Source organism: Echinops telfairi, unplaced genomic scaffold (assembly GCF_000313985.2).
Source record: "Echinops telfairi isolate 266 unplaced genomic scaffold, ASM31398v2 ScPeMD7_2291;HRSCAF=2852, whole genome shotgun sequence".
Classification (NCBI taxonomy): domain Eukaryota; kingdom Metazoa; phylum Chordata; class Mammalia; order Afrosoricida; family Tenrecidae; genus Echinops; species Echinops telfairi.
Genome location: NW_022106189.1, coordinates 11,122,573 through 11,130,774, shown reverse-complemented (window position 1 = coordinate 11,130,774; position 8,202 = coordinate 11,122,573). Strand labels below are relative to the sequence as shown.

Here is an 8,202-nt window from a genome sequence, read left to right as displayed (position 1 = left end):
GGGGGGGGGGGGGCGGCTTGCTGATCTAGGCCAGGCCCTTCTCCACAGTATATAAAAAACCTGTGGAAGTCAGAAATGCGGAATGTGGGAACCAGTCAAAGAAGGAACTATTTCACAGTAAAATGAATTGTGGTAAGACTGCACCTTGTAGTACAGTAGTGGTGATGGGGTAAAAGGGAAATGATGTTTAAGGAGTCCATATAGAAAAAGAATGTTTGGAGACTGATTGTGGTAGCAACTATACAACTCTATTTAATGTGATTGAAATATGGAATCATATGTTATATGTAATAACTCCCAAATTAAAAAAAAAAAAAAAAAGACTTCACCCTGCCTGCCAGAGGTGGAAAACTTGAGAACTGGGAAAGCAAGGCAGTCTCCCTAGGTACGGGCTCTCAAAGTGTTCACTGTGTTAAAATCCATGTGGCTTACCTTGAGTGCAAGCTCTTTAGAAAGTCATTCTGCCTGAAAGCGCTAAATGGCTTTTAGGATATTGCTTATAAAAATATTACGGATTTTTATTTCATAGTTTTCTTTTAATATTTTTGGCTCAATAGACTAATTTTCTGTTTAGAACTCAAGCACGTTCAGATCCATAGAAAAATCTGTAGGCCTTACTGCTCAAGGCACAAACTGATTGTGGTAGTTATGTAATTGTCAATTTAAGGATTAAGTATGTAGGGGTGGAGTCTAGCCTGTCAATCAGGTCATAGCCAATGAGGCTTCTGTGTGGGCATAGCTTTCCCCTAAGGATTCTGGGAATTCTGGTATTTCCTCCTTGGAGGTGGGAGACTCTCTGCTCACTCCCTGGGAGACATAGCAGCTGACAAGACACATGGATCCATCCTGATGCAGCCCTGGGTGCTGGAGAAGCCATGCAGAGACCCCTGACAGTGCTGAGATGTTTCTAATGCCACTGGATCCAAAGACTTTCTACCCACTGGCCTGTGATCTTCTACATTCGGCGTCATTGCATGTGTTTCAGGAGTCTGAAGAGGACTTTATCTGGGCTAATATCGGACTTATGGTCTTGGACTGGACTGGGTTGGGATGTTTTCTCAATGTTCAATTCCTCTTGTATATAAATCTCTGCCTTATATACATATGTGTGTTTATGAATTTGTTTCTCTCGTCTACCCTAGACTAGGTTTCGGATCAAAGAGTCAGAGTGTAGGGCAGCAGGGTTTCCCAATGAAGATGGAGAGTCGTTTGTCCTCTCTTATCAACCTAGTGTTGTGGAAACAGAAATACACAAGGTGAGTGGCTTTAAAGAACAGAAATGATGCTTTTCACAGTTCTGGAGGCTAACAGCCTGAATCAGAAACCTTGGCCATATCAGTTTCTTCTTTTAGCCTCTCTCCTGGTTCTTGGTGTCTGTGCAATCCTCTGTTTGTCCTGAGTCCTTGCCTGTCATTTGCATGGGTTTCTGTTTCCATCCTACCTTTAAAAAAATGTACAGGTGATTAGGTTTAGGATCCACTCTATTAAACTCTCCTCATTAACATATGAAAGAATCCTCTATTTCCAAAAAGGTCACAAGATTAGGATTTCAACACTTTGAGGGGGAGTGGGGGGAAGAACTACTTAATCTATATCTGCTCATCCCCTTTCAGTCTGCCTTCCTTGGAATTTCTTAGGAGGGTGGCATGGGGATGGCACTGTCAAATCTCTGCTGGGCTGTGTGAGGGCAGTGAATTTCCAGAGGTGTATAACAAAGACCATATGAAGTTTCTTGCATGATGACTTTCAGTTGTGGGCCTGTTGACTTCCTGGTGCACCACTGGGAGCCAGGCAATTTCAGGGACTTGCTCCTTTCCTTCCATTCTAGGGATGGGAGGATTAGGGCAGGGATGGTGCAGGAAGGTAGAGGCAGGACATCTCTGCTTCTACCAGGTGTTTCAGGTGCAGACTTTTTAGTTTCTCTTTCTGTTGCCTATTATTGGTTGAATCAAGCTATTGAGTTGCTCCAACTTTTAAAAATTCACTATTTATTAACTTTTAAAATATTTTTACAGTGCTTTGAAAAAGAAGTTAAAAGGACCTACACATTCTACCCCAAATTTGGAAAGCTGGCATCTCTAGCAGTAAAACTTATTCTTGAAACTCTATAAATCTGGGCCTGATGGGGTTTGATAATTTAATTTGCTCCACAAGTACTTTCAAGTCCTCAGGTGTCACAATGCATTGGCTGCTAAGTGCAAGGTTGGAGATTCAAGTCCACCCAGAGTCACCTCAGAATAAAGACCTGGCAAGCTACTTGCAAAATAATTAGCCATTGAAAATACTACTCTAACCCCAGGACAGAATCGATTTGACAACTGTGTGTGTGTTTGTTTGTTTGTTTTTAATTTCTTGAGCATTTTAGTTGTGGCTTCTCTTTCCCTGGAGATTGGGGATGAGGAAAGAGTGACAGAGTGGCTCTCTTTTCCCGAGTTCCCTTAGCCAAACTCGGATAAGATAAATGCTTGTGTGATCCAACTCCTTCATATTTGCACACAGCACTTTGACAGCCTCCCTGGGAGGTGGGGAGGGCTGACATCTGTGGTTTTCACACCATGACCCCGAGGCTAGGACAGGTTGCATGCTGAGTCACTGGGACTTGCAGCAGTGGCTCTGGTTCTCGGAGTGGGCCCTCTCATGGGCTCAGACTATCCTTCTATCTGGATTTCTGGGAAAGACTTCTGTTCAGCGTGTAGGCTCAGGCTGGCCTCTTTCCCACCGTGACTCAAGGTATGGTAGCAGGTTGATGCAGTGGTTCTCATTTGGGAGCAATTTTGCCCCTCAGGAGACATTTGCCTATTTCTGGACACCTGTTGGATTGGGAGGTGCTATCGGTGTCTAATTTACCAGGGAGGCAGGGAAACACCTTATAGTGCACAGGATGGTCCTCACCACAGCTGTCCAGTGCAGAATGCCAACAATGCCCCTGTGACGAAGTCTGGTTTAGCGTAAGGAGTGCTGTGTGGTTAGTACAGATACTTATTGAGTGTCTACTGTGAGAGGCCAGTCCCTGCCAAATGACTCACTGCTTGGGCGGGCAGTGAAAAACAGATGGATTGACAAAGAGATGAATGGTCGCAGTGGCTGCAACAACGGGCTGGAACCTCAGAATTGGGAGGAGGGCACAGGACCAGCTTGCTCTGGTGCACACAGGGCACAGAGGTGAGTCAGGGTCCTCTCAACAGCATTGCTTCATCAAGTCCTCTCTCAAGAGCCTAGAAGGAGGGGACTATCTTCACAGGCCAAAGGAAGACAGTAAGGTTTATGGAGGTCTCCCAGTGGCTTTTCTGGGGCAGCCATCAGACAGAGACCAGTGTGCAGGACCAGGTCTGTAGGGAGTGAGAGAAGCAGGAGTGGGCAGAGGGAGAAGGTGCATTGTGCTGTGGTTACAATAAGGACTTCCGTTAGTTGCACAAAAGGCTGAGGTCTTTCAGGATTTCTAAATTGAGATAAGGAGCCCAGGCCATATACCCCACCTATGTTAACCAACTACTATATAGGGGCTACCCCAGGGGGTGGGGTTCTTGGACAAAGGGTCTCTTTCAGGTGAGAGCCAGAGCCTGAGAGCACCTCAGCCTGGAGCCGAGCTGTCTCAATCCCACCAACACTTTACGAAGAGCTTTGGTCTTGGGAGCTGGCCCAGGAACCCTAGCACCCACAGCAAGAGGCTGGAGTACTCCTCAGATTTGCCCCAGAGCAGAATCTTCCTATCTCCCTAAATTTGGCATTGGAAATCTGTTGGGAGTGAGGTTTCTTCAGTCAGGACCACAATCTTCTAGCAGAGTATCAGTCTTTAATGACCCCTTAAGCAACAAATTGGCAGCACCAAGAGATGTTTTGTGTAGACTCTCTCTCACTGCCATCACCCCCCACAAACCTCTTCTAAATGAAGTGACATAGTGGTTACATAAGTGTTGCTAACCACAAGGCTGGCAGTTTGAGACCACCAGCTGTTCATTAAAAGGAAGTTGGGGCTTTCTACTCTCATAAAGATTTACACCTCAGAGCCCCACAGGGACAGTTCTATGACGTCCTATTGGGTCCCTAAGAGTCAGCATTGACTCGATTGGCAGTGAGTGAGAAGATAAGATTTCTCAGGTAGCTCTGGGTTTATAGTGCTGATGGGAGCATCCCTGATGCTTGTCTGTGGGCTGGTGCTGGGTAGCCGTGGATCCTTCCAGAAGGTAGGCAGCACTGCCACCTTGATTGCTTTCACTGGGTCCACAACCCTCTGTTATTATCCCGTAATTCACTCGGATAGAGGCTGCCACTGGAGCCTGCTACTTCGGGAGTGCATCTTGGCCATTTCTCTCCTCATCCTGTTTCCCTGCCTGGTAGATCCACCCTGGGTTTGTCTGTTCTATGACCTCAGTATTCTCCTAACGCTTTTAAGGAAAATCTCAAAAATCACCGAGAAAGCTTCCCAATGGGAACCCATTAAGAACAAATCCACCCTTTGTTCCTAACATCCCTACTCTTCTGGCTATTCCTAAGGTTGCAGGCACAAAAATGAATCCCTGCTTCATCATTGTTTTCCTCTGTGCGTGAGTTTTGATTTTCAGAGGCAACTACAATATTAAGAGGCAGCCTGACAACGGGGTGAGGATGGTTGATAGGTTTTGAACGAGTTTCCAATCGCACGAGTAACAGCTTCATTATGTGGTGATGAGTGACCCATATTTCCTAACATGATTTCCCTGCTGTAACTCAAATTGAGTTCATGTTATTCTAATGATATCAGTTGACCTTGAGAATTAGACCAAGAAGCCTGGGGTTATTCTTCCAACTTCCACTGCAGATTCTTGTGATGTGTTTGGAAACACAATCTGTTCTGCATGGCCCTGAAGTGGACAAGGGAAAACAGAATGCAAAGATCCAAACCTGCTCTGATTTTCAAAAGATGCATCTAGGCAATTTCAGGCCCTGGCAGGCTCCTTCTCTACAGTTCTGCTCTTGCTGCAGTGGGTGGCAGCCTTCTTCTCTGCACCCATGCGCCACAAATTAAAGATCCTGGGCCTCCTTTGTCCTACATCCTCCTGAGGCTCCTGGTTCTTCCCGACCAGGAAGAGTGCATAAATAGGTCTTTGGGGCTTCCTTTCCTAGCATCTTCTAAAACATCTACCCTGCCAGGTCGACCTCCCCAACCCAGAGCAGATCTCTTCTCACTTTTCTTTTGCATATACTTTATTAAATTTTATAATAATATATCCTCATATTAAAAAGGTAATTTAGTGGAAGGACCTTCCTTTTCATTCATCTGTTAACACAGGGCTATACATTAAAAAACCCACAAAACCCTCATCTGATCAAAAAGATAAAACAACAAAAATATTTTCCTTTCTTGCAGGTGGACACAATTCAATTTTCTTTTAAAAAATCTCCAGGGAGGGAGGGGTTAAAAATGAGGAGCTGATGCCAAAGGGCTTAAGTGGAGAGCAAATGTTTTGAGAATGATGAGGGCATCGGATGTACAAATGTGCTCGACACAATTGATGTATGTATGGATTGTGATAATAGTTGTATGAGCCCCCAATAAAATGATCGAAAAAAATGTTTAATCTCCATAGAGAAAAGCAGATTAAATGTAAATAAAACAAATGTTAAAGCGGTTTGTTAAACGAACTGGTCCCTGTACCATGTTCCGTTGTTTGGACGCAGGCTCTTCTTTGCCTGCTTCTTCTCTTGCTCTTGGCGCTGGTCCAGCTGCACCACCTTTGTCATCAGCTTCCTCCTCATGATCACATTTCCTCTTCTTGCCCCGAAACTGTACTTTTCCTTTAGCCGACCCAGACGGGGCAACTTTATTTCCCTTTCTCTTTCCTTTACATTTGCGACCTTTTGACTTCCATTTGTTCAGGAATTCTGGTTGATCTCCCATGGTTTTTTCCCCGTGCTGCTTTTTCCACCTCTCCTTTTAGTACCTCCCATGTTGCTTCTCTGTCTTTCCATTGCAGGCCACCGCCACTTGCATCTTTGGCTGTATCCAGTACTTCTTTAGCTTTTAAAAAAAATAAAATTACTCCAACTTTTACTCCTCTGACAAAAATCTATCCATTCGATTTCTTTATGACTTGCAAAAAGGATGCTCCAACCTTTCCTACAGGTCTGACCCTCTACGTCGCCGAAAACTTCAGCCAGCAGCCTGTCTTTTTGTTAGAGATTCCATTTCAGCATCATCTGCTAACTTCTGGTTTTCTTCTTGCTCTTGGTTATCTCATTAGTTAGTCTCCACTTTATTTTGCTTGCTTTCTTCATTCCTTTTTGAAAAGCATTAGCAGGTCTGTGTCTTTAGACTTCTGGCCAGGGGTCTCAACGAACGTCTTAGCACCTTCAGTTCTCTCAAACACACAAATATTGCCCTCTTCAATGCTCAGGGCAATGTCCTTCTCATCTAAATAGCTAGCATTTCATCTGTGCCTTCTACCAATTCTTTTATGCCATCAATATTTGCATCCGTTGGGAAGCCTGTAATATTCACAGATCTGCTTATCACATGAGTTTATTCTCATCAGTCCCTCCAGGGAGGGCTTTGCTTAGACATCTTCTGATTCTGTTTTATCTGCACTTTTTCAAGAGCTCTACCTTGGATTTGCTCAATGCGACTACTTTTACATTAAAGTCTGTTAGACAGTTTAACCTGTTGGAGTTTATCTTTATCTCCCGTGGTACCCATCCTTCATCTAGCTTGATCTGTTCCTTTAAGAATGTGTCCCGAGGCAAATTAAAGTCACCAAAATAATATTCAATTGGATGACAGATTTTGGCTTCCAGCTCAGCCATTTTTTCACTGTCACCATTTCGGGCCATTGTGTGTATCTGAAAAGTTTCCTTTAGGGAAGTAATGACGACGACATGTCCCCACTTCCACTTACCGCAGGCTGGTCTAACTCACTTAAGGCAGACAGGGAAGATCATGTCACTTTTCTACTGAGGTCACTCACTCCTGGAAACCCACACTGATTATCTAGGCAGTCAATGCATGCATGTCCTTAATTCCATTCTATTTCCATATCAATAATACTGAAAGCAACATTTCCCAAAAATCTTAAAAAGAAAATGCCACTTTTGGTGATGATTAAGGTGAACTGACCCAAGCCAAGATCTTTTCAATCTCCAAATAAAAGTTGGGCAACAAAAAAGAGAGATTAAAGGAGAATCGAACCGTTTGCATATTGAATATACCATGGACTACTAGAAGAGCCAACAAATCTGTCTTGAAATGCCCTTGACCACCTCTCTCATTGTATATGTGGAAGCCCAAATCCCACCTTCCTCTCACTGAGTCTTTTCCAATATGGCTGCACTTCTGACTCTGTTCTTGGAGTTGGGATCACACAGAGCAGATTCATGTCCTCACAGAGTTTCCGTTGCAGGGGAGGAAGCAAGACGGTGTGCAGAATACAGACAGAGAAGAGCAATCGAGCCCGTGTGGGGTCATCAGAGGGAACTTAGGGGAGGCACTGCTTTAGAAAGGGGCTCCAGGAAGACCTCTCTATGGGGGCTTTTGAGCAGGGACTCCAGGGTGAGAAGAAAACAGCTTTGCAGAAAGTGGGGAGGAAGAGACGTCATCCCAAAGCCTTAGGAGGGAAAGGCCTTGGTTACTACAGGGAGCACCTGCAAAGTCAGTCTCTCTGTGGTCCTGAGGTGGGCTTCTGACAGAGGGTGGCAGGGTGCAGTGGTGAAGAGCACACCCACAGGCGAGGAGATTAGATTAAAATCTACGCCGAGTGACTGCGTACTCTTGGAATGTCAGTTCATTTCTGGGTGCCTCTAAAAGGGGGAAAGCTTGCTATCAGGAGTAAAAGAGTTCCCATTTGTAGGATGCTTACAAAAGATTAACTGCTGAATAAAATAAAGAACACTGATGTAGATGTCGGGAATTACTGGCAGCACCAATGCTTGTGTTCCGTCACTAACAGAAAGGTGACAAGTTCAAGTCTACCTCAGAGGCGTCTCAAACGAAAAGCCTGCTTATATACTTTAAAAAAAAGTCAGTCTCTGAAAGGAGCGCAGTGCTACTCTGGCACATGAAAAGTTGCCATGGGTCAGAGTTGATTCCACTACCACCGATTTGGGATATTTGTTTTGGGGTTTTGAAGTGGACATCCAGAAATCACTCTCTGGTTGGAGATGGGTGGTGTTTCTTTTCCCTCTTAGGCTGCCTGGGATTCCCAGATTCTCTTTATTGGGCGGGTGGGTTGG

At 44.7% G+C, this 8,202-nt stretch overlaps 1 pseudogene; it reads right to left on the bottom strand.

Annotated features, from left to right (window-relative positions):
• Positions 1 to 5,578: 5,578 nt before the first annotated feature.
• On the bottom strand, positions 5,579 to 6,807 carry LOC101642456 (annotated as a pseudogene).
• Positions 6,808 to 8,202: the final 1,395 nt, after the last annotated feature.